The sequence below is a fragment of the Peromyscus maniculatus genome, chromosome 6, assembly GCF_049852395.1.
Source record: "Peromyscus maniculatus bairdii isolate BWxNUB_F1_BW_parent chromosome 6, HU_Pman_BW_mat_3.1, whole genome shotgun sequence".
Taxonomy (NCBI): domain Eukaryota; kingdom Metazoa; phylum Chordata; class Mammalia; order Rodentia; family Cricetidae; genus Peromyscus; species Peromyscus maniculatus.
The window spans coordinates 104056095-104082166 of NC_134857.1; the positions used below are offsets into that span (position 1 = coordinate 104056095).

At 37.7% G+C, this 26072-nt stretch overlaps 1 pseudogene across 1 annotated transcript; it reads right to left on the minus strand.

The window, feature by feature from the left end:
* Window positions 1-1136: 1136 nt before the first annotated feature.
* Window positions 1137-25494, minus strand: LOC102924006 (rho GTPase-activating protein 20-like; annotated as a pseudogene). Its single transcript, XR_013052359.1, has 6 exons — window positions 23740-25494; window positions 22644-22832; window positions 21122-21363; window positions 19948-20100; window positions 11066-11121; window positions 1137-1309 (listed from the first exon to the last, which is right to left on the minus strand). The product of XR_013052359.1 is annotated as a rho GTPase-activating protein 20-like (transcript).
* Window positions 25495-26072: the final 578 nt, after the last annotated feature.

A 26072-nucleotide genomic window follows, 5' to 3' on the forward strand; every position in this document is an offset into this window, starting at 1 on the left:
CGGATGACTCAGATTTTTTTTCAAATAAAAGTACATTTCTCCTACTACAGAGTGTCAGGTAAAGCATCCATATGTCAATTATAGATGTGTGCCTCATAGAAAAACTCTACTAATGCTGTTCTTGGAGTCCATCACAGGAGGTAAGCAGCTTCCATCCTACCCAGTTAAAAATGGACCTGAGGACACTTATGCTGCAGGGAAGGTAGGTCTCTTCAAAGTGCTTACATATCTGGCCACATCACACACATCTGCTAGCCATCTGCTTCTTCTGGAGATGCACACACAGCAGGCAGTTCTGATCTGCTTTGTGACCAACCCACAAGCAGGTGAAGGTTTCAAGACATGGTTTCTGAGTAGATGTTCTCAAAAGTAATTTCACTGTGAAAAAAAAGAAAGAAAATCTTCAGAAAAGAGATTCATCAGTAAAAATTATTCTAAAACATTTCGTAAAGTGTGTGTGTGTGTGTGTGTGTGTGTGTGTGTTTGTATACAACATTTCATATACAACTTGAAGTTTTCTAGCAAGGTGGCAATCATTCTGAGTTTTAGCTGGGTGCTAATTACTTCAATTTATAAAACACAGTGATTCTAAACGAGTAGAAAATTCCTTGCATCTAGCCAAAGGCCAAGAAGAAATCAGTGAAGTATAGTGGCAGAGAAGAGAACTGGGAAGGTAGAGTTTATAACTGTACATAATTAGCATTGTAACAGCCTTTTCTTATACATAATTAGTAGTTTGTGGCAGGTTGATTGTGGCATTTAAACCATAGAATTCCCTTTAGTCATCCTTAATAAGAACTTTAATTTCTGTGACAGCTTTATTTTCCTAGGTATTAATTTTATTTTTCCCTAAAGATGAAATTCTATTCAAATCATGACAGAAACTCCTTTCTAAAGTTTTCAACTCTAAAGAAAAATATGTGATTTTACATTATTTTAATTGAATTACATTGAAAATTAACCTCATGTACACTATTTTGCTAATTATAGTCATTAACTTTCTAGTGCTCTATCAATCATATTTTAATAGACTTTCCCCTCATTTTGCATGCTGCCTCCTGTTCTACTGGTCAGACACCTCTACAAAAACATTGCTTACATAGCAACTACTGCAAATGTGATTATCACCTGCACAGCTTTCCTCAGAAAGACACCATTCAGCCTTCTTTTTATTTTCTATGTTTCTTATGTTGAAAACAGATTTTTTTTTCTATACAGTATATTATGATTATGTTTTCCCCTCTCACAAATGCTCTGAGATCCTCCGCACTTCTCTTCTCATTGAAATCCACACATTTTCCTGTCTCTCCTTAGGGAAAAAAAACATACAAAATCAAACACAATAACAGCAACAATAATAAAAGGTATCTAAAGAATAACTCTAAAATAAAATAAAGTCAGATAAAACAGAAATAAAGAAATCAGAATGAGACAAAACAAACAAACAGAAGAAAAGGTGCCAAAGAAAAAGCACAAGAAACACATATGGATGCAGAAACACCGGCATTCCTCCTGACAGAATCAATAGTATATACAAAAGAAACTATAAAGTTAATATATTTAGTACATGTTATATATGTATTTTACTGAATACACACACACACACACACACACACACACACACACACACATATATATATATATATATATTTACTTACATTATGAGACAAACAATCTCAAAAGATGCTGTTGAGTTTGTTTTGTGTTGATCAGCTACTGCTAGGCTTGGGGTCTGCCCTTACGAGGAATTTATATACCCAGTGAGACTCTGGTGGAGAGAAGTAATATTTCATTTCTGTAGTTTCTGTAGTTATTGAACTCTAACTTTAGTCCATGTTTATCCAAAAAGATACAAAAGGCTATTCCAGTCTTTTTGTATCTATTGATATTTGCTTTATGACTGAGTATGTGGTCAATTTTAGACAAGGTTACATGAGGTGCTGAGAAGAAGTTATATTCTTTTGTGTTTGGGTGAAATGTTATGCAGACGTCTATTAAGTCCATTTGAGTCATAATATCGGTTAGCTCCCTTGTTTCTCTGTTAAATTTCTGTCTGGCAGACCTGTCCATTGCTGAGAGTGGGGTGTTGAAGTCTCTCACTATTAATGTGTGGTGTTTGATGTGTGATGTAATCTTTAGTGATGCTCTTTTACATGTATGGTTACTCTTATATTTGGGGCATAGATGTTCAGAATTGAGACTTCATCTTGATCAATTTTTTCCTTTGATGAATATGAAGTCTCCTCCATCTTTTTTTATTAATTTTGGCCTGAAATCTATTTTGTTAGATACAAGGATAGTTACACCAGCTTTCTTCTTCGGTACGTTTGTTCAGAAAATCATTTCTTAACCCTTTACTCTGAGGTAATGTCTGCCTTTGAAGTTGCGGTGTGTTTCTTATATGCAGCAGAAGGATAAATCCTGGTTTTGTATCCATTCTGTTGGCCAGTGTCTTTTTATTGGTGAATTAAGTCCATTGATATGAAGAAATGTTATTGATCAGTGATTGTCAGTTCCTGTTATTTTTTGGTTTTGGTGGTCATGATGGTAGTGTGTGTGTTTCCCTTCTTCGGCTTTTGCTGTAGTGAGATTATCTGTTGCCTGTGTTTTCATAGATGTAACTGAGTTTTTGGGGCTGAAGTTTTTCTTCTAGCACTTTATGTAGTACTGGGTTTGTGGATAGGTATTATTTAAATCTGGTTTTGTCGTGAAATATCTTGTTTTCTCTGTCTATGCTCATTGAAAGTTTTGCTGGTTGTAGTAGTCTGAGCTGGCATCCAGGGTCCCTTAGCATCTGTAAAATATCTGTCCAAGACTTTCTGGCTTTCAGAGTATCCACTGAGAAGTCAAGTGTAATTCTCACAGGTCTGCTTTATACGATACTTGGCCTTTGTCCTTTGCTGCTCTCATCTTTCTTTATTCTGTATGTTTAGTGTTTTGATTATTATGTGGTGAGGGGACTTTTTTTGGGGGGGGTACATGCTATTTGGTGTTCTGTAAGCTTCTTGTACTTTTATGGGCATGTCCTTCTTTAGCTTAGGAAAGTTTTCTTCTATGATTTTGTTGAATATGTTTTCTGTGTCTTTGAGCTGGAATTCTCCTTCTCCTCTTCCTCCTCCTCCTTCTTCTCCTCCTTCTCCTCCTCCCCCTCCTTCTTCTATCCCTATTATTCTCAGGTCTGGTCTTTTCATGATGTCCCAGATTTCCTGGATGTTTTGTGTTAGGAATTTATTGGATTTAACATTTTCTTTGACTGATGAATCTATTTCCTCTATCTTATCTTCAATGCCTGAGATTCTCTCTTCCATCTCTTGTATTCTGTAGTTCCTGTTTACTTCCCCAGTTTTTCCATTTCCAGTATTCCCTCTGTTTGTGTTTTCTCTATTGTTTCTATTTCAGTTTTCAAGTCTTGAACCATTTCCTTCACCTGTTTGATATTTTTCCCTTGGCTTTCTTTGCTTTCTTTATGGGATTTATTGATTTCTTCCAATTTTTTGTTTGTCTTTTCTTTGACTTCTCTAAGAGAATTTCTTATTTCCTCTTTAAGTGCCTCTATCATCTTCATAAAGTAATTTTTAAGTTCATTTTCTTGTGTTTCAGCTGCATTGGAATGTTCAGGTTTTGCTGTTGTAGGATCATTGGGTTCTGGTGGTGCCATTGCTCTTTGGGTTGTTGAACGTATTCATTTACTCAACTTGTCTTCCACCGACACGGCCTGTGCTTGTGCCTGCTCTTCCAGCTGTTGTGTTTTGAACCCGTGTCTGTGTAGTATGCTGTTTTTTCAGCTGGTGTGGTTCCTATGTAATCTGCTGGTTTTTCAGGGGAGTGCTGGCCTTGTAGAGGGTGTTCCAATGCTTGGGTTTGGGTAGTGGAGAGGGTCTTGGCAGGACAGTGTCCAGTGGGTGACGGGGGTGGAGGTTCAGCCTGGAGGCAGGTATCTCACTTGCCTGCAGGTTGGTAAGGACTGTTCCACCAGAGGTGGAGGCTAGGTCCAGCTGCCTTGCTAGTGCTGGGATTGGAGAGGGAGGGGCACAGAATATGACCTGGGGTATAGTTAGGGTCTGGAGTTTGGTGCAGTCCAGCTGAGAGGCCTGTCACTCACTTGTTTTTTCCAACTGGTGTGGTTTGTGCCTGTGCTTCTGTAGTCTCCTGGGGAAGGGCTGGCCACAGGGAGAGTGTTCTGGTGCTTGCTTGGGGTTGGGAGGCAGAGTGGGTCTTGATGGGGACCACACCCAGTGAGTAGTGGGGGTGGGGGCACCGCCTGGAGGATCCAAAGGAAGGAGGTATTTATCTTATTTGTCTAGAATGTTTTATAAAGTTTGTTCTTTGTGTTATGTTCATCTTTCTTTGAATACAATCACCTTTTCTACTTTTTTTTGAGTTCTCTTTAGTATCATGTGTTTTAATTCTTATTTAAAATACTCTGGGCCAGGTGGTCTTTGTTATCCACAAAGTCCTCCCAGGGAAACACTTTCTCAAAAAGGTCATACCTTTTAATCCTTTCAATTAGTGCCAATCCCTGGTGACTAAGCATTTAAACATATGAGCCCATGGGGCCATTCTTATTCAAACCACCACACTAACCTTTTGAATTTGTCTACCAGGCAAAGTAGAGATTGTTACTGCATGTTATCTGGAACATTCCTCTATAACTCATCTGCTCAGCCATTTTTATTTGAAAGCAATTTCTGAAATACAATTTCTGCATTTCTAAAGTTCTTTTTAAATGCATTAGTAAACAGAAAAAATGTACTCTCTATCTTCATATAGTATAGTGATTATCAGACTAAAAAGCCAAAGACATTTACACATATGAAATGTCTCACAGGCAATGTACAAAGTCTGGGTGTCCAGACTCTGTGTCCAGTTCTATTCTACTGAATATTGACTCCCTCTTCAGTAAATACATTAGAATTTAAACTCAATGGATTTCAATAACTGGATGCTGGAGTGCTTAAACATTCATTATTTATTTCATTTATTAAATTCTCATTCCAAACATGGTATATCTGATGTTTGCTAATTTGGGGTCTGTTTTTAGATCCTTGTTCTTTGACTTTGAGATCTCCGGCTTGTTAGTGTTGAAGGAAAGTGCTAGTTAAAAATTAGAGTGATTAATATGAGAGACATTCTGTTAAGGTATAAAGTATGCATTGTTCAGTAACTGTTTCATTTTAATTATTTCTATTTTTCACCAAACATTGTACCTATGAGTCTGAAAAGAGAAGAGAGAGGGACTATCAAATATTTATTCATGGATTCCCTACTGTCTGTATGATAAGTGAATGCTCTCACATTCTCTCAGAAATCATAGAGGTATACTGTAGTGGGTAGCCATTCCAGCTTGGTTCTGGAAGTTCCAACCCCCATTGAGACTCTGGCAACTGTCATGCCTACGAGGCGGGGCGAGGGGAGGCGCCTGGGGACCCGAGAGCTGGATGGGCGAGCGCTCGCTCTGGGCACTCTCTCGGTGCCGGGATGCTGACCGGTGCAGATTGACTGTGCAGAGCTCCGGAGAACACCGCTGGACTGCATTACACCTTCCCCAGACCCTGCGACCTACCCATTACTTAATTTGTGAGTTACGCCATTAAATAAATATCCTTTTAACTACGTGGAGTGGCCAAAATAATTTCTCCAATATCTGGCGCCCAACATGGGGCACGAACCCACGACCCTGAGATTAAGAGTCTCATGCTCTACCGACTGAGTTAGCTGGGCTTGAAGTTAATTTTGTTATACTGTATATATATATATTTCTATTCTTGTTTGAGGTATTATGTTTATGTAACTCATTTAAAATTGTAATGGATAATTAAAAATAGGTTAATAATTAGTCATTTATGATAATCATATTTGTAACCATGTTAGTTAAGTCTTCTAGGTATACATAGATATATTTCAGATAGATAGGTAATCTTCAAACACTTCATAGACCTAGAGAATATGGCATTTAAATAACTTAGAATTCTGTTGACATGAGACACAATTGCTCCTGGCTTCACCAATTTGATCCCGAGAGAATGTTGGGCTTCTAAGACATTTCCATTTGGAAGTTTGTCTTCTTGGCACAAAATGGCCTACTGGGCAAAGAACTGCCCTTGCCTTGACGGCTGACAGTACGAATGCAATGCTGTCCTTCCTGGACAAGCGGGACACAAGGAAAGTGACCACTGTACTCTGCCAAGACAGGGTAAGATGGTCTTTCAGAATTCCTGCTTCTGAAAATGGTCTGTCAGATACTCTAGGCCTGTAGCCAATTTGAATGCACCAATAATGCTGAGAAACATTAGGTGACTGTCCAGGCTGCCAGCTGTCTTGGTCTACTCTTGCAAGATTCCCGAAAGTTGCTTGCATCCATCTACCATTTCTCAGGTACCATTATCTTCATTCTCAGGTCTTTGATGTGGTTAAAGACTAGATAGTTATAATTTCCTCAGTTATGATAAAAGATAAGTTAGATATAAAACCTTAAACTCACAAATATAAGATAGATAGGACATCTTCTTTAATATTGTAACTGTAATTCTTGCTTGATAATTGTTTTGTTATATGTAATTTTACTATGTTAAAGTTAAAACCTTCCTTTTTAAAAAAAGAAGAAAAGGGGAAGTGCTGTGGATATTACTGTATGTAAATAAAACACTGATGGCCAGTGACCAGGCAGGAAGTATAGGCGGGACAAAGAGAGAAGAGAATTGGGGAAACAGGAAGAAGGAGGGAGAGACACTGCAGCCACCGCCAGGAGAAGAGCATGTAAAGAAGCCGGTAAGCCACCAGCCATGTGGCAAGCTATAGATTTATAAAAATGGGTTAATTTAAGATATAAGAACAGTTAACAAGAAGCCTGCCACGGCCATACAGTTTATAAGAGATACAAGCGTCTGAGTGATTATTTTATAAGTGGATTGTGGGACTGCGGGGCTTGGGGAACCTGGAGAGAAGCTCTCCAGCAACAGTGTACAATGCCAGCACTAATTACAGATGAAAAATAAAGACTCATTTGGTGGTGGAGGAAAGGTTTCATACTTTGCTTGAGCCCATATTTGATGAATTTTGCTGCACAACAATGGATCTGGACAATTGATTAGAAGAAGTCTAATGTTCTATCTATATGCATGAGACCTAAGGAAAAGAGTAAAGAAGGAGGCCTGAAGGGATAACTCAGCAGGCAAGGTGCTCTATGTTCTGCTATGGACCAGAGTTGAGCTCCCAATACACATATCACACAGCTCACAACCACCTATGAGTCTTGCTTCAGGGAGTCCAATGCCCTGACTCTGTCTGCACCTCAACCCCTCCCCTCCACACACAAATATAAATAAAATAAAATTTTAAAATAAAAAGAAATAAAGGGGAAGCTGATAGAAGAATTTGACTAAGACATTTGTTGGAATAACTGAGCTTTACATTGAGTTAAATATATAGTAGATTTGCACATTGGTCCTCATCACTCACTTTGCTTCCTCTTTAAAGTCATCTATAATACTCTCAGAAGCTGTTTTAAGGTCTTTTATTTGTGCTTCAAATATGTTGGAATATTCAGGGCCTTCTTTGATAGGGTTGCTGGGCTCTAATGGAGATGCATAGGCCTGGCTGATTTGATTATGTTTTTAAGCTGATATCTAGGCATTTGGGGCTGGGAAGATTAGAATTCTAGGTGCTGATATCTGGTTTTATCTTTGTTGGGGGGGGTGTGGTTGCTTAGTTTGTTTCGTCTTTGGTTCTCAGGAGAGTTTGATGGCTGTTTGTTGCTTTTAGGAAAAATTTATGGGATAATGATAGGTATGGCCACTGGGGGTTCCGGTAAAATATATTTCCGGGTATTGGAACCTGAGACTTAGAAATGGGGATGGGCTGGGGTGGTGGTGGGACTCCACAAAAGGGAGGAAACCTGGCTTTTCCACCAAGATCTGCTTAGTTAGTTCCCTGGGGATGGGGACATGGGGTGAGAAGAAGGCACAGCAGAAGGTCTGCTGGAGAGCTCAGGATGTGATGGGGCAGTGAACTTGGAAGAATGGAGGGAGAGGTGAGACTCTGTTCTTAGCCTACCTGCTTCCCTGGCCTGTGAGTACCCAGGAGCTTGAATAAAGCAATGAGTGCAGGGAAAGTTTAGGAGAGGAAGATCTGTAGGATCAGTGGGAGATAGGTTTAGGGGGAAAGGGGTGGTTGCAGCAGGCGTTCTGTTGTAGAGCTGAGGACGTGAATGATAGGTTGGATTTGGAGGAGCTGCTGGAGAGATGGGGGTGTACAGTTAGCCTACCTACTTTCCTTGCCAGAGTGCCTCCTATTCAATTCATCAAGATGTTGACAATTAACTTTTTCAAAATTTATCATTGACCATTTGTCCAATACCCCAGAACTCAAGCTCACAAATATAGGTAAACATCCTCCCCATCAATCATTGGGACAACCATTGGGCTAACTTGGAGAACCACAAAAAGTTGCATAACAAATGAAAACCAGCTCAGTAGAAAACTGTTGAAAATGAAACTCTCCACAAAAAAAAGAGAATTAAATCAGACAAAAGATAAGTAAAACTCCTTCAGAAACAGCTGCTAGACATAGCCACAAAGTTGATTCCTTGCCTTAGATGCATAGGGAGAGTACAGTTTGGAGATGGAGAGTTTAGCAGTGACGTAGCCATATGTTCTGTGTGGGAATTTGTGCTAGCAGGTTGAGCACTAGTCTGTGTGCCTCTGAACTTAATGCTGCTTGTTGTCCCATTCCATTTTCCTCCATGGAGAAGTAATTCCTCTTGTTAAACAAAAGCTACTAAGTTAATGTTATTTTCTGTACAGAATTAAATTTTACTTTCAGCCTTTAGCAAACATTTTTCCCAGCAGGTAATCAGCTAATCAAAAGCAAAACAAAATTCCCAGATATTCATCATTAGACAACTGGAGTTTTTGCTGGTTTTATTGCCTACTAAAAATGGTTAGGCTATGGAACATTCCACATTCAAAAGTTTTGTAGGGTGGTGGATAATGGGGAAGCGTCAATGTTTATTTTAAAATAAATAAAATAAATTCTCGACTTTCAAAAAAAAAAAAAAAAAAAAAAAAAAAAAAAAAGAAAATGAAACTCTCCATCATTTTTACACAGTCTATCTTCCTGAATTTTCATGCTTCAAGAAAAAAGAAGGAATGAAATAAGCAAGCACGATATGTAAGACACGGAAATTTGCCATCACAGCTCAAAATTGACCTGTCTGAAAATATGGTTTGAAAATATTTAGTTTTTGTTATTATTACGATGTTTATATAATACTGATTTTAATTTACTGCCTAAGTTCTTCTGTGATTGCTTGATGAATGATTCAGAGTCCACTCATTCTCTCCCAATGAGGCTTCCGATTCCACCAGCTTCACAGCACATGCAGAGCTTTGTCTCATCAAGGGACGAGAATGTGCTTGTGCTGTTTACTGGTCTCTCTGAGTGTCTGTGTTCTGTGTCTATTCCTTTGTCTTTTTTTTTCCTTTTGGATGATTAGTAAGCTTTACAAAGAAATGCACGCCTTTAATCCCAGAACCCGGGAGGCAGAGCCAGGAGGATCTTTGTGAGTTCAAGTCCAGCCTGGTCTAAAGAGCAAGATCCAAGGAAGGCACAAAGCTACACAGAGAAACCCTGTCTTGAAAAAACAAAAACAAACAAACAAACAACAACAACAACAAAGAAACAGTATTTTAAAAGAAAGGTAATAAATATTTGGCATTGGAATGTGCCTTAGTTATTTTTCTATTCATGCACAGAAATGACCAAGACAATCTGTAGAAGAAGGATTTATTGGGGCTTACAGTAGACTCATGAACCAGGCATGGTACTGGAGCAGTAGGTGAGAGCTTACATTCTGATGCACAGAGAGCTAAGTGCAGTGATTCCTGCTCAGCAATTGAAAAGTAACTAAGACAAAAGTTGATAGAGGAATGAGGAAGACATTGGGTCTTTGCATTCAGAAAGCAGTTGAACTTAAGCAGGACTTAGTTCTTAGTACAACCTCAGAGGAGCTTGAAAGATAACAGTGCACTGTAGACAATGTATGCCCTGATCAACAGCATATTATAGTTAAAACATTACATACATAGAACAAAGAGAGGGCGCTGAAAGCAACAAGAGGAAAATTGTTAGTCATTTAATATAAAGAAAACCCATTAGAATAATAGCTGATTTCTCAATGGAAAATTTGAAAGCCCGAAGTCTGGACACATATATTTCCAATTCTAAATGACCATAGATACTTACTCCTGTGTGAATTTAACTATCTTCAAAAGTTGAGGGAGAAAGAAAAAATTTCCATGATATAAGCAGGCTATTTGGAAAGGGGAAAAGGAGAAATAAACAAATTTGTAAAAGGAAACATGTAAACATGTAAAGGAAACTACAACACAACAAAACCCTCAAAGCATATTCCAATCTTACTAATTGTTGGAACATTAATAGTATACTTGACATTTTTATTATTTCTTAATACAGATAATCTCCAGTATAAAAGTAAGTTTGAATTGAATTTTCACAGAAGGCTAAAAGTTCTTATCAGGCTAAAATTTCAATTAGAAAATACTGAACTATCACAAAAATCACAAATAAAAAACTCTCTTGAAGCTTATCATATTCATTTATATGTATACTTTCATCTAAATTGATAAGTGGAGTTTTTATAACACATGGTATCAAAAGTACAGACAATGGAAGGTTTAGTTGTACAGTGTTTAAAAAGTCCAGTCTCTTCTAATTAAAGAATTTGTTTCACTCTTAACAATGTTTTTCTACTTAACTGTCCTATAAATTTTCTTTCATAGTGGAACAAATTTTAGAATTCAAACTCTAAGAGCTGTGATTGCAGCTCAGTGATAAATTTCTTGTTTTGTATGCCTGAGACACTAGGCTTGCATCCCAGTGCTGTTAAAAACAAAACAAAGAAACAAAACTCTAAATCAAGCAAGCAAACAAACAAAAACTGCCAAAGGGGGTAGAGAGATGGCTCAGCAGTTAGGATCTCTTACTGCTTTTGCAGAGGACCAGAGTTCAATTCTCAGCTCACATGTTTTAGGCCCCTCACAAATACCTGTAATTACATCCCAGGCTCCTGATTCCTCTGTACTGCATGAATACAGTGAAAACCTGAGACAACAAAAACACATGTAATTACAATAAACTTAATGTTTTAGAAATGCAATAAAGACTTACCTTCAACCTCTGGGAAACAAACAAGAGCTGTATCTTTTGTCTATATTGTTTTGGGGTTACTGAACTACCCTAATGAACCATTCAGTCAGAGCTTTTTTATTTGTGCTGGTACTGATGTATTTCTTAGTTTATTTTTCTTTTGAGGAACATTGTCAGCCCATATGGCATCAAATATAACTTCCCTTTCTCTCTCTCTCTCTCTCTCTCTCTCTCTCTCTCTATATATATATATATATATATATATATATATATATATATATATATATATCTTCCTCTGGCTAATCAATCTCATTTTGTAATGCATGTATATTGTATTTGTATACTTATATGTATTGTGTATAATTTGTGGTAAGCGTAAAATGTTATTAAAAAACCTTTATATCACCTGTTCCTCATCCCTTGTCTTCTGCATTGACTATCCTACCTTCCTAACAATTCCTAACATGTCCTCCTTTTTTTTTATTTTCCTTTTCATTTAGCCTCTAACATGCTATTTCTCTCTCAAGCCCAGTTCCCTCACTATCAACAATGGTTCCATTATAATTTTTTGTTTTCTTTAGTTACTCATTGTTGTATACTCACATCTAAAGATTGAACCCAGGAACCGCAGATGAGTGAGGACATGTGCCACTTGTCTTTCTGGGTCTGGGTTACATCAATAAAATCATTTCTAAGTTCACCTGTTACCTTCAAATTTCATGTTTTTTTTTTTTGTTTTTTTTTTTTGTTTTTTTTTTTGTTTTTTTTTTCGAGACAGGGTTTCTCTGTGTAGCTTTGCGCCTTTCCTGGAGCTCACTTGGTAGCCCAGGCTGGCCTCGAACTCACAGAGATCCGCCTGGCTCTGCCTCCCGAGTGCTGGGATTAAAGGCGTGCGCCACCAACGCCCGGCCAAATTTCATGTTTTAAAAGCTAAATAGTATTGCATTCTCTATATGTATCACATTTTCATTTAAGGTTCATCTGTTGAGGGTCAGTTAACTTAATTACTTTTCATAGTAATTGTACATGAAACAGCAAATATCTATGGAGTAGATGTGTAATATTTATTAGATGAATTAGCAGTTTATTTTACCTATATTATGTATATCCACACATCCTACAAAAACATGTACTTGAGTGCATGTGTGTGTGTGATACATGTAAATCCCCATCTTCTTAAATCTATTCCAACGATTATGAGGTTATAGCGTCCCATTTTTCCATTTAAGTATACTTTCCAATGTATTCTGGATATAATGTTTTTCATAAATGTCTTCTTAGGTGTTACACTTTTGGATTCACATTTCTCCAGAGTACCTTTGCCACTAATTGTGAAAACGGTTTACTAATTAGATTGAAATTACTTTCTATGTATTTGCTCTGGTCCACAGTATCCCATCACCATGATATTTTGTGAAAACAAACAGTGTCAGTCAATCATAAAGTGAGACCTCTGAAGCTCAGTGAAATAAATGCTGTTTCTTCATGCTATTTAATCTGACCATGAAATTCTTAATTTTTGGAAAGATTCGGGGGTAAATTTGGAAACTTTTAGAGTTGTGTACTCCAGAAAATAGATAATGCTATGGAGTCTGCTGAGTAATTCTAGTGAGTAGACAGAAATTAGACAACCTCCAAGAATGTGGAGAGTGAACACCATCTCCGTGAAGTTTTGGACAGAGAAGAGGAATCTAGCTGAACGACACTACAGACCAAATTATTACTATAGAAAATAATTTATCTAGATTTTGCTTCAGTTCTGAGATTTTAAGAGTGACTGAACACTCAAAAATGGGAATGCTAATTTTTTACTGAGATTTCTTGTTTTTTACAAGATTATTTTATTTATTTATGTGTCTGTGTTTACATACACATGAGTTCAGGTACCTTCAGAGGCCAATAAGAGAATTAGCATTCCCTACAACTAACAGTGCAGGGGTCTGTGAGCCAAGGTGCATCAGTGAACCAGACTCCAATTCCTGTGAAAGATCATTTTGTGCCCTCAATCACTGATCCATCTCTTCAGCCACTTATAGGGAAATTTCATTTCAGTATAGCATCCAGGTTATGGAATGACTACTGCTCCCTTCTTTCGTTCATACTCTTACTGAGAAGAATTGAAACCAGAACAAACAGAGCTTAAAACCATGCAGCATACAAGGTAAAGCAGTATATATCATGTTAGGAAGAAGGAAAGTATAACAGTGGAGAGATTAGCACCATTTAAGATAAGCCAGCCACTTTGCTGTGGATAATAAAAAGAGAGCTTCCAGGGCATCTGAAGTTCTAGAGAGACTCCACCATTGCTATACTCATTTGGTTTTCATTTAAGTACAGAACTTGATTTCTTTTATTTAAAATAGATCCTTATAGTTACAAGTTTGCCTCACTTCTCAAGGGAAACTTTAGGGTTTTAAACCGTATATCTAAAGTTTGTGTGGCTCTTGGAAGTCACTAACTGCATTTTAATTATTAGATGGTCATGGAGATGGAGTACAGAGTAGTATGGGTTGACCATGTGGCTCTCCCAGCCATTGAAAGCCTTGGTCCCTAGCTGATGATGCAGTGTTTAGATGTTCTGGACACTTTAGGAAGTGGAGCACATCGGAAATGTGTCACTCATTTGTTAGGCATGCCTTTGAAAGTTAATATTGGTCCCCAGTCCTTTCTACTCTGTCCACTGTACATACAGCATAGAGTGAATAATCTCCTCTGTGCTAAGCTCCAAACACACCCAGATTTCCAGATGAGCAAAGAACATAACTTTATGAACCAGCCTTCCTGATTATGGGATGAGGTGCAGAACGGTGTCCATCTTTGTTAGGACTGAACCACAAAATACTAATGGCTTCCTTGGTCCAGTGCTTTCATTTTTGAGCCGGAAGCATGCTTTGCCCAGAACTGTCTTTGATATCATTTATGGTTATCTGTAATTAGTGAATCCAGGCTTATGAGAATATTCTCTCACGAAAAGTGATAGTTGTCAAATGATCATTTAATTACTCAATCTACATTTGCAAGTTATGGCTCTGCACCACAGCTAGATCCTAACTTTGCTTGTGAGTGGCTGTGTTCCCACTTTTCTCCACACGTACTCTTTTATTAAATACATATTCTTGAATTTTACAGTATATAATTTCTGAGATGGTATCATATCTGAGAATTTATTTTTTTAACAAGTATTTAACGAGTTTGGCAGTGATTTTAATATATCTGGCACATATTGAAAACTAATATTTACATTATATACTTTGATGAAACAGTTTTAGCATGAGTAACAGAAATACATATACATACATAAGCACACATATATAAGCACCGGTCATAATATTCTTGCATTTATTTTATTGTATTGACAACTTCATACATCAGTGTTACTTTATTTCCTCCCCACTCTCACTTCCCTAGCACAGACACACAAACGTTGAATGGATTGCTACTTATACAATGCCTTAAATTCAAATTGTGGTGAAGATTCTGTTGCTTGTAACTTGAAAAATCTCATTTTCCTATCTAAAATTAGGTTAAGAGCATATCAAATGAAATGCATGCGAAGTGCTTAGCATTGGGCTAACATTTCAGAAAGGATTTAATCACCAGAAGCACTAGATGCCAGTCTGGGGAGTGACACAAGATTGAGTGCAGATGAGGATGATGATTTTGATAATGGTGATGATAATGAGCACGCTGATTTGAACACTTATGGCTCTTTTTTCTGAGAACACCTCTGGATCCCCTGACATTTCAAAGCCCTGTTTACAACACAGCATTCCCTGCTTTTGGACAGAGTGCCTCTACCCTCCTTTCTGCTGGAGACAGTGGCCCTACAATCCCTGTTGGTGGTGAAAGTAGCTCTCTCTGAAGGGTAATAGATACTCTCCTGGCCACAGAACATTAGGAACAATGCATGTTTATGTCTCTGTAACCATGTGCTTCTTGAACAAGCTATGAGCTGTCTGCATTATTATTTCCAGATTCACAGGTTCCATCAGTTTGATTTACCTTCATGCTTGAATGGTTACCATGCAGTAACTTTCAAAGGGGGGGGGAAATATCTAGTAAAAGTGATATCTATTACCATCACACAGTCAGTTCTGTGAAGTTATTAGTGGTGATTTTTAAAAAACTACTAAATTATACTTAGATTACTTGATGAGACTGAAGATACTAACAAAGTAAATGAACAATCATGTTAACTGTTTGAGGCTTTGTAGACTGGAAATATGAAAGAAAGAACTCATTCAAGTATCAAGTACACAATTGTCTTCTGGTATGAATGCCAGGATATTACTTTTTGAGAAAAATATGGTAAAGTAAACTAAACTAAATTTGCAACTTGTAGGGAGAATTGGTGGTAATACAGTTACAGATACATCTTCATGTTATGTAGCATGTACCTATCTTTATATAAACACATAATTAGTGCAAGTGAATAGAAATGAAGCTTGATGGTCATCAAAAGGAAGAGAAAGTTACTCTGCTGCTAAAAGTTGAGTATGTGTGAAGCTCAATACCGATAGGAGTTACTGGTTGTTGATAGGTTGGTGGTCCATGTTATGAATTGTGTTGTATCTACAGCCCATGCTGGCAAGGAACCCATCTGCTAATGACTGCTGGGATGAGGATTATACTCTTCCATGAATGACTACCTTCTTGAATATCCAAGAGTGTTTGGCAATGAAACCATTTATGCAAAAATAATAAAATGGGCTCAGCATGTTGCATTTATATATTTGTAAATATAGACATAAACAAACACACACACACATATAACAAAAATAATGAAACAAAGACTCTGTCATGCTGTGGAATGTTGTTTTGTATGTTGTGAATGTGCGTTTCTCTAATTTGTTGATAAATTAAATACTTATCGGCCAATAGCCAGATCAGAAGTATAGGCAGGATAAGCAGACAAGGAGAATTCTGGGAAGAGGAAGGCTGAGTCAGAGTCATCAACCAGATACAGAGGAAGCAAGATATAAAGGCAGAACTGAGAAAAGGTACCAAGCCACATGGCTAAACATAGATAAGAATTATGGGTTAATTTAAGTGTAAGAGCTAGTCAGTAATAAGCCTGAGCTAATGGCCATACAGTTCATAATTAATATAAGCCTCTGTATGTTTATTTGGGTCTAAGTGTCTGCAGACCGGTGGGACACAGAAAAACTTCCAACTATACTGTCCTTTTAAGAGTGTAGGGCGTGGGATGGATTAGAAGGTAAAGTGACATACTTCTATTTACAAAAAATTTTAAAATAATAGTAAAAGAAAACAACATTTAGAATATGTATTAATGGGAGTTTAGAAGTATCCAAGGAATAATTAATGTGGAAAATATGTGTTTCTTTACTGGAGATTTTCTCTAAGATTTCCAAATCTCGAATTTGTATTCAGGACCTTTTCTGCAAAGACAAATCATGAATATGGACTTCTTCATGCTGAGACAAAGGTCTCAGTTTATGAAGAGAAATACAACAAATATGCAGCATACTTACATGTGTTTGTGAGTGTAAATTATGTATTGTGTGTGTAAATGTGTATAATGTTTATCTGTGAATGTGTATGGTATATTGTATATATTTGTATATGTGAGTATACATGTCCATGTATGCATGCAGGTGTATGGAAATACATATATAGAAGTTTGAGCTAATTTAGATTATAAGACAGCAGCTCTTTGGAGACACATCTCTTCTGTTCAGTACTTAATATTTGAGGAATATCTGGCCAAGAATCTTCTGCTAATTCTTTTGTCTCCAACTCTCATTCTGGCAAAAGCTTCTAGTTTAGAAATACTTGTGATAAAATGCCCAGTATTGTTTTGTTTTTTAGTGTAAGTTTTGATGATCTGACCTCATGTCACAAATCTTGTATCTCAAATGTAAGGTCCTTGTGTATATTCTTAAAATTTTGTTCCACTTCTAATTTCGTCTTGTGTGATGATTTTGATTGTTAGTGAAATTTCATCTGGAATCATCTATGGCACAAGAGTCTAGAAACAACTCTTGAGGGATTATTTTAATTACATTAGCTTCTGTCCATGGTTCTAAGGAATTTTCTAGATTAGGTAACAGAGGTTGGAAAACTCACACCAGAATTGGGCTGTACTATTCCTTAAACATGGTTCTTGGAATGTAAGAAAAGGAGAAAGCTCACTGAGTATAAAAATTTGCTGTCTTCTGCTTCTTAACTGGGTAAACAACTTGAATAGCTGCAAGTTCCTGACATCAGAACTGCCCTACAAAGATATCAAAGCCCTCATATACTAAGTTAAACAAAATAAAACAAACTGCCACCAACAAAAAATAAACCATTTTCTTTTGTAAATAATATGCTCAAGTCTGTTAAAAACAATGACACCTTGAAATTTGCAGGCAAATGGAGCCTGAAAAAAAATCATCCTGAGTGAGGTAATCCAGACCCAGAAGGACAAACGTGATTGGTGCCTAGCCCAATTCTCACCCAAGAGGCTTCATCCAGCAACTGATGGAAGCAGATGGAGAAAGCCACAGTGAAGCACTAGCCTGAGCTCAGAGAATCCTGCTGAAGAGAGAGAGAGGAAGAAGTGTAGGAGCCAGAGGGGTCAAGGACATCACAAGAAAACCCACAGAATCAACTAACCTGAGCTCATAGGAGCTCACAGAGACTGCACTGATAACCAAGAAGCCTGCATGGGACTGACTGAGGCCCTCTGCTTATGTGTGACAGTTGTGATGACCGAGGCCCTCTGCATGTATGTGACAGCTGTAATGACCTAGGCACTCTGCATATATGTGACAGTTGTGATGACCGAGGCCCTCTGCATATATGTGTCAATTAGGAAGTATGGTCTTCTTGTGGGACTCCCAACAGTGGGAGCAGGAGCTGTCTCTGACACTTTTGCTGGCTTTTGGGATCCTATTCTTTAATACGAGGGAAAGTGCTTAGTCTTACTGCAACTTGATATGCCACACTTTGTTGATATCCATAAGAGGCCAGCCCTTTTCTAAACAGAAACAGAGAGTGGATGGGAAAGGCAGAGGGGTAGGTGGGGAGAGGGATTGGGAGGAGAGAAAGGAAGGGTAAACTGTGGTCAGTATGTAAAATAAATAAATATTAAAAAATAATATGCTAGAGCATCTTTTCATGCCAATAGGAAATGAAACTTTAAAATAAAGTGTTGCTACAATGCCCATGAGTGAGGCTGTTTTTATGGTATTCCTAGTTAGTTGATTCTTAGTCAATGGGACTCTTTCGTTGCTAGATTCTGGAAGAATTTGGTCAGAAAAATCTCTAACATTGATATTAAGCAGAGCTTAATAGGCCATCCTAGTGGAAGTTTGAAAAACTAATAAAGTAATCCTAGTAGATCTGCTAAGTGACTGCAGGTCCTGGAGTAACCCAAGTAGAAGAAAGACTGCCAATTGGCACACTACAAAAACTATGGAGAATCATAAACAAAACACATTGACAGCTAATCAGTCACATTATAGGATGATATTTATTATGACAGCAAAGAATGTGTACCATACAGCCGGAAATATAATATATATAATAAGAGAAAAGTATTTGTAATTAATATAATAAGAAAAAATGGAGAAACAGAAGTGTTCTAGAATAAGCTTTCCTGAAATATGGGTAAGTAGGAGGAGGAAGGGAACATTCAGAAGGAATGAGCAGATGTTTGAGAAGTGTTTACTCAAGACTCAAGTGCATCATCTAAAAGCATCACCTTGGAACCCTCTATTGGTTAATGGTGACAAGTTCAATACCTTTTTGAGGAATTCTCTTATTCCTGGACAAAAGGAGAAGATCCAAACAAATTCTGTCAAATACTGGAAAAACACTTGGGAAAAAGAGTTTCTTAGTGGAATGATCAATAAATTAAAGGAGGAAGAGAAGCCAAATGTAGTTCTGGAGATTCAAGCCTCAAGTTCCTGAGAAAATCTCAGACCAGAGGCCAGCTGGGCCAATCAAGATGCTGCCTCAGTCATCATCCTTGAGTAGTTGTTTCTGCAAAATGCCATGGTGTTCAATGGTACTGGTTCTCTTTTCATTGCTAAATGAAACATAAAATGTTATCTTAATACAAACATTCTCAGATGATAGATTCCCTTCAGTTCAGATGAAATGGGTTTTTCTATGTATTTTCTCAAGTCAGTGAGACAAATATCAAACCAAGAGACAGATTCCTCTCACAAGGTCACTTCCTCTCCAGAATCAAGTTTTTCTTTTAGGGTTCAGGATGATTTGTTGGCTAATGTTCTGAAGATTCTTTCTGTGTCTGGTCCTTTTTCATTGATAACAGAGAGGACATTCTGTGTGGGAGAAAGGCAAGAGTCTATCATTATAGATCCACACCTCTGAAGCACTGGTGTGCCTCTCATTGTGAACCAGAGCAATGGTAAATATTTGTGCAGAACACTAGTTATTTTGAATAATTTCAGAGACAGTGTTATTAAAGGAGACATCAGAGTATTATGTAGTCATGAATTAAGCTGGAAAAGTTCAGGGTAGGGGACACAGAGGGTCACATCCATAGACCCATTCCCTCCAACAAGCTAGTAGGTTTGGGTCTGAATCAGTGAAAGATACAGGCATATATTTGGTTTTCAATTTTCTTGAATTACATGAATCAAACTTCAGTGAGATTTAATTTTCTTTAGGTACTATGTCAAATGTATCTCACCACTTTTGATAGGTTAGCCATACATTCATCAATTTTGTAAATGGAGTGTGAATACATGTTCTCCAGAAATTACGTGGTGTATGAAAACTATAGAAAACCTGAATGGCACTCACCTAAATTGATGCCCTCACAGACACCCACGAGACTTTCCAAAGAGATGGCCCTTGTTTGGTGCTAGAGGAGTCATGCACACTTGTCCTGGCTAATGCTAGGACCACAGGCAAACATTAGTTTTATAAAAGATCTTTTGACATATTTCTCAAAATCTAAGAGAGAAGAGAGATCATTGTATATGTCAGTTAAACTCATTTAACCATTATATTTCATTTTCATTTTACAGCATGCATGAACACATCATCATGAATACACAGAAAATGATTAATCAATACTACATTTATGATATCAAAGGATTGGTTAATGACCCTCTTATGTTAATGCATCATTCTCTCTGAAATCCCAGACATAGGTCAAGCAAGAGGACAGATCTCATGCAGGTTCAACTCTTCTAGTGTGATTCATGGACATTGCTGCCTACAACATAATGCACTGTGTCATGAGGCACTTGATATCTGTGCTGTATATGATCCATAGTTCTAGGTACAATCATTAAATTCTGGTGTTTGTCTTGAATCTATGTGTTTAAGTAATAGAATCAAGTAGTTATATGGTATACCGTCTCCAAAACCTCCTGTGTGATCTCGGAATAGCCATGGGCAACTCTAATCTAACAGCTGTATCTGCACTTCATCACACAACTTGCCTGACTGCGTCATTCTGATATCCTCTGACTGCTTTCACTTGAACTGTGAACTCAAATCTAAGATCATAGTGGCTACTTCTCTCCTACAGATGTATTATGGCATACTAAGACTTTCAACAGAGACAGACATGGTGGTGCACGCCTTTAATCCCAGCACACGAAAGGCAGAGGCAGACAGACATTTATGAGTCCAAGGCTAGTGTGTTCTACAGAGCAAGTTCCAGAACTACACAGAGAAACCCCGTCTCAAAGAACCACAATAAAATAAAATTACAAAATTGAGTTGCTATTCTGAGTGTTATAAATTTTGGAATTTATCTTTTACATAAACTCAGGATCACTGAAAAAAAGGGAATAAAACTTTACAGGCAGTTTTTAACAAGGTGAGAGTCTATTTGTAATGTACAGATAAATTGTGCACTCTATAATGGTTTTAGTAAAATCCCCATCTTTGCTTATTGTAAATGATGTTTTGGGTGCTCAGTGTTTCTAACTTTTAAATATAACTATAAAATATCTTTATTTACCTGTAATCTCCTCATTATGAAGAGGAACAGTTGAACTCATGGGCACTGCATCATTGTCTGTGGGGCATGTCCTACCAACAAGACTGCCATTGTCTTGATGTTCTCTGTTCTTCATCTCACCAGTGTCAGATTGTTGGGGGAACTGGAAGCCTTCTCCTCATCAGGGCAAGACACTGAGCTCTTGTTATTTCTTCTCTAAATATTTTCAGACAGTTTTCAATGTGAAATTTTACAAGGGAAATCTGCAATAGTGGGTCAAACACAGAGGGTCTCTATCACTTTGTATGATTGTAAATCCCATTTGATATATGAGTGTTGGAAGTTAGAACTGTATAATTCAAGATTATGAGAAAAAATAATTTGTTATAAAATACAGGAGAGTTTTCTATTAGCAATTTGAAAAACTAATTTGATATCAGATATAAAAATGTAATCAACACAGTGCAATACACTACAAGAGGATGATTTCCAGTGTTCCCATTGTGATGGCTAGTATACATTGTCAGCTTGACTAACTTTGGTTTCATTTATTATATACATGGCTAAGCATATTTGTCAGAATGCTTATAGCAAGGCACGACTAAAGAGGGAAGACTTCCTGCAAATGTGGGCACCATCCTATCAATAGTTCCTGTAGGGTGACTAAAAAGGGACAGACTGGCAAACCCAGCTGACCACAAGCATTCATATGTCTCATGTTCAGTGCAGATGCAATGTTAGCAGCCTAATTATCAGGCTGAATATTGGGAGGTATTTGAAGTAAGGCCCATTGGTAGAGAATTGGATAATTGAAAGTCTGCTACTGAAGGATGCTTTGAACCCTAAGTTTGTCTCAATTTCTTTAATTCTACACAACAGGGAAAAGATTTTCTGAGTCAGGCTTTCATATAATGTATTCCTCACAGGTCTAAAAGCAATGAGTTAATCAATTATAAATCAGAAACTGAAAGAGTCCAAATAGCCATTTGATCTTTATACTGAATAGATTCTGGCATTTTATTATAGTATTTGAAATGTGATTACCAAGAAAAGTGTGCTCAAGAATTTCTCGATACAACAAGAGGCCAAAAATCTATTAAATCATATTAAGCAAGACTCAGAATGACTGTATCTGATAAAAGCAATCTAAATCATCTTTGTTTAGTTAGAGGAAACACCTTGAAAACAAATAGAAGTTCACACATCCCTCTGTGATAATATCAAGGACACAGTCTTAATAGCTGAACTCAGCACCAATGTTACTTCTTATCATTTCACAACAATTGCTGCCAATTGGTCAACTTATATTCTAAATCCCAGTTGACAAAGAACTGAGTCATTGAGCTCAAATACCCATTGACAATCTAGTTACTCAAATCTTAAAAATGATCCTGCTTTTCCATAAGAGTATTATTCAAGGATGTACATAGGTTAAAACAACAAACAAACAAACAAACAAACAAAGACTCTCAGGATTGTCCTATATTCCTGTCTCACTGTGAAGACTTGACCACCCTAGACATAAAAATATGTATCTCATTACCTCTTTGGAGATACCACTTTCTAATGCTGAGTTGTAGGAACTAGGCATACATAGGATGCTTGGAGCCATGCAAACAGATAAATTATAAGCTGAAATCTGATTAACTGCAGAATTTCTTTCAATGTTGTGTAACACTCTGAAAAGTTGTCTCAAGAGAATGACATTCTGGTGGACAGCTGCTCTAAAAGACTAAACACAGAGACAAGTTATTTTAAAAGAAAAAATAGTGTTTGGAAAGTTATAAATATGAAGAAAGGGAACAGAGTAAATGTCTGTATCTTATTAATGGCCCTCTAGTGAAACAATGAAAAGAGGAATGTGTCCTAAAATATTGCTTGAAATATTTCCCAGAAGTCAGTGGAAAAAAAAGAAATTTACTGGTATATAACTTAATGTAAACATACCTAAAACACTTATGATATTATGCAATGTGCTCAACTAAAAGCACACTGCAAAGTCAATGATTCAATTTTAAAAGCTCCCTGTATTATCATTTATGCAATGCTATCGAGTTATTAGAGCCTAAAACATTTTGTTTTTTGAGAGGTCATTGGGGGAATTCATGTACACAAACAAATTTCATTGAAGGTTTAGTCTAAATTAGGCATGGCTTTCACTGTTAAATATTATAGAAAGTTGAAACTATACCATCGACAAATTGGGTGCCCATTATGTCCTATGGGGCAGTACAAATTCACAGTTCATACAATGTTGAAAATTTCATATTAAAAATTTTAAGAGAAAAACAATAATACATAGTCAAGAGCTATATCCCCTTTTTTCTTCTTCCTTTTCAACACTGGGTCTCATACTGTAGTTTGGTTGTTCTGGACAGTCTAGATAGCCCAGGATGACCCCGAGTTGTTGCTGGTCATGCCTCTGCTTCTCAAATGCTGAGATGACAAGTATGAGCCACTGTGACTGTCCAAGTCATACTTGTCTTTTCAAAACGTCTTCCATGTTTGTGAGCAATTGAAAACTTTTGTTGTCGGTCAATATGTTTCGCAAATAATTCTGGGGTATATAATCTAATGTGTCTAAGAAAATGTCACTTCTATTTTTAATGATGTTGTTCAAGCAATTAGCAAATCATTACCTTTGCACTGCTGCTAATTATTCCCCTTCATTCACTTGGGCAAGGACACCAAGCCATTCATCATATAGTCTAGATGTTAGGACATGTTCATTTTGAAGAAACATAGAAAAATACCTTTGTCAAAAATATAAAACACAGAAATTACTGAAAATACTTTTAACTGTAAAATTCAGTTTACTCCCAACTTCCTTTAGAGTTACTACCCTTTTTCCCTAGTTAGAACCTTGTCTGAAACATAGGCCTACTCAAGGGATTTAGGGTTTCTCTGTTGAAAATATATCCATATCTATCACCGTGCACAAAAGTCAAGTCCAAGTGGATCAAAGACCTCAACATAAATCCAGCTACTCTGAACCTAATAGAAGAGAAAGTGGGAGGTAGTCATGAATGCATTGGCATAGGAGATCAATTCCTTCCTAAATATAACACCAGTAGCTCAGACACTGAGAGAAACAATCAATCAATGGGACCTCTTGAAACTGAGAAGCTTTTTTAGAGCAAAGGATATGGTCAACAAGGCAAAACGACAGTCTACAGAATGGGAAAAGATCTTCACCAACCCCACATCCGACAGAGGACTGATATGCAGAATATATAAAGAACTCAAGAAATTAGACATCAAAATACCCAACAGTCCAATTAAGAAATGGGCTATAGAACTAAACAGAGAATTTGCAACAGAGGAAACTCAAATGGCTGAAAGGCATTTAAGGAATTGCTCAACATTCCTAATTATCAGGGAAATTCAAATCAAAACATCTCTGAGATACCACCTTACACCTGTCAGAATGGCTAAGATCAAAAACACTGAAGACAGCTTATGCTGGAGAGGTTGAGCTAGGGGACCTCTCCTCCACTGCTGGTGAGAATGCAAGCTTGTACAACCACTTTGGAAATCAATATGGCTCTTTCTTAGAAAATTGGGAATCAATCTCCCTCAAGATCCAGCTATACCACTCTTGGGCATATACCCAAAAAATGCTCAATCATACCACAAGGGCACTTGCTCAGCTATTGTTTGTAATAGCCAGAACCTGGAAACAACCTAGATGCGCTTCAACTGAAGAATAGATAAATAAAATATGGTACATATACACAATGGGATATTACTCGGCAAAGAAAAACAATGACATCACGAGGTTTGCAGGCAAATGAATGGATCTAGAAAAAAATCATCCTGAGTGAGGTAACCCAGACTCAGAAAGACAAACATGGCATGGACTCACTCATAAGAGGATACTAGATGTGGAACAAGGATGACTGGACTGCTGCTCACATCACCAGGGAGGCTACCTGGAAAACAGGACCCCAAGAAAGACACAGAGATCTCCCAATGATGGAGAAATGGATAAGATCCACATGAACAGCCTGGACATGTGTGGGGGTAATGTAGGGTGAGGGTCGAGGGAAAGAGAGCTTGGGGGAGCAAGAACAGAGAGGGAGAACAAGGAATAGGAGACCATGGTAAATGAAGACCACATGAGAATAGGAAGAAGCAAAGTGCTAGAGAGGCCCACAGAAATCCACAAAGATAACCCCACAATAGACTGCTGGCAATGGTCGAGAGACAGCCGGGAACTGACCTACTCTGGTGATAGGATGGCCAAACACCCTAATTGTCGTGCTAGAAACCCCACCCAATGACTGAGGGAACTGGATGCAGAGATCCACGGCTAGGCCCCGAGTGGAGCTTTGGGAGTCCAATTAGAGAGAAAGAGGAGAGTTTATATGAGCGAGAATTGTTGAAACCAAGGTTGGATAAAACACAGGGACAAATAGCCAAACTAATGGAAACACATGAACTATGAACCAATGGCTGAGGGGCCCCCAACTGGATCAGGCCCTCTGAATAGGTGAGACAGTTGATTGGCTTGATCTGTTTGGGAGGCATCTAGGCAGTGGGACCGGGTCCTGTTCTCAGTGCATGAGTTGGCTGTTTGAAACCTGGGACTTATGCAAGGACGCTTGGCTCAGTCTAGGAGGAGGGGACTGGACCTGCCTGGACTGAGTCTACCAGGATGATCTCAGTCCTCGGGGGAGGCTTTGACCTGGAGGAGGTGGAAATGGGGGGTGGGCTAGGGGTAAGGGGAGAGGGCAGGAGGGGAGAGAACAAGGGAATCCGTGGCTGATATGTAGAACTAAATTATATTGTAAAATAAAATAAAATAAAATAAAGGCATTAAAAAAAAGAAAAAAAAAAAGAAACTAGAAACCTAAGAGTAGTTTGTTCAGTGCTGAGAATGCAGACAATTTTCCTCTATGCTCAATGCCTCTAGTGAAGATCTCAGGAAACTAGCTCACACTGAAGAGACCCATAAGTCACCTCAAATTCT